Raw genomic sequence first — 735 nt, forward strand, 5'->3', positions numbered from 1 at the left:
AAAGGAGCTCTTTGCACAGTTCTGAAAAGTCCAAAAAGACAGGTAAACTGACATACCTAGTACATAATATCAATGACAGTTCAGACAACCTTTTTACGCCTTCAATCATGCCGCTGTCACTGAAACTTCTCCCTCAAACAAACTAAAAAGTGTTCTGAGGGGTCAACAATAAGCGGCCAGATGTAAGTCATTATATGAGGCCTGAGAGTCAACAACGAGGGGTCGGAGTTCATTCAAGACATGAATAATTAATAAAGGGTCAACAACGAGGGGTCGGACAAACGGGAAATTTCTAAAAGGTCACCCAGAGGGGACGGACCGAAGTCAAGACATGAGTCCTGAGGGTCAACAACGTGGGAAAGGATAAAAGGCAAATTATATAAACGGTCAACAACGAGGGGTCGGAGTTCATTCAAGACATGAAGAATTAATAAAGGGTCAACAACGTGGGGTCGGAAAAAATAATCAACATTAGGAGTTGGATGTAAGCCAAGCCACGAGTCCAGAGGTTCAACAACGTGGGGTTGGACTAAAGGTAAATTTATAAACAATCAACAACGAGGGATAGAGGCTAAGTCAAGACATGAGTCCTGAGGGTCTACAATGTGGGGTCGGACAAAAGGCAGAGTTACAAATTATCAATAATGAGGGGTAGGGGTTAAGTCAAGACATGAATCTTGAGGGTCAATAACGTGGGGTCGGACTAAATAATCAACATTAGGGGTTGGAGGTCAG

General features: G+C 43.1%; 1 long non-coding RNA gene across 1 annotated transcript in view; it reads right to left on the reverse strand.

Moving 5' to 3' along the window:
* The window catches only part of LOC101863714, a 480-nt gene extending 272 nt beyond the window's left edge, over positions 1-208 (reverse strand). Inside the window, exon 1 of the long non-coding RNA XR_221230.2 lies at positions 90-208. This is a non-coding gene — a long non-coding RNA (uncharacterized LOC101863714). The remainder of the gene's footprint in view (positions 1-89) is intronic.
* Between the last annotated feature and the right edge of the window lie 527 nt (positions 209-735).

The sequence above is a fragment of the Aplysia californica genome, unplaced genomic scaffold, assembly GCF_000002075.1.
Source record: "Aplysia californica isolate F4 #8 unplaced genomic scaffold, AplCal3.0 scaffold01370, whole genome shotgun sequence".
Lineage (NCBI taxonomy): Eukaryota > Metazoa > Mollusca > Gastropoda > Aplysiida > Aplysiidae > Aplysia > Aplysia californica.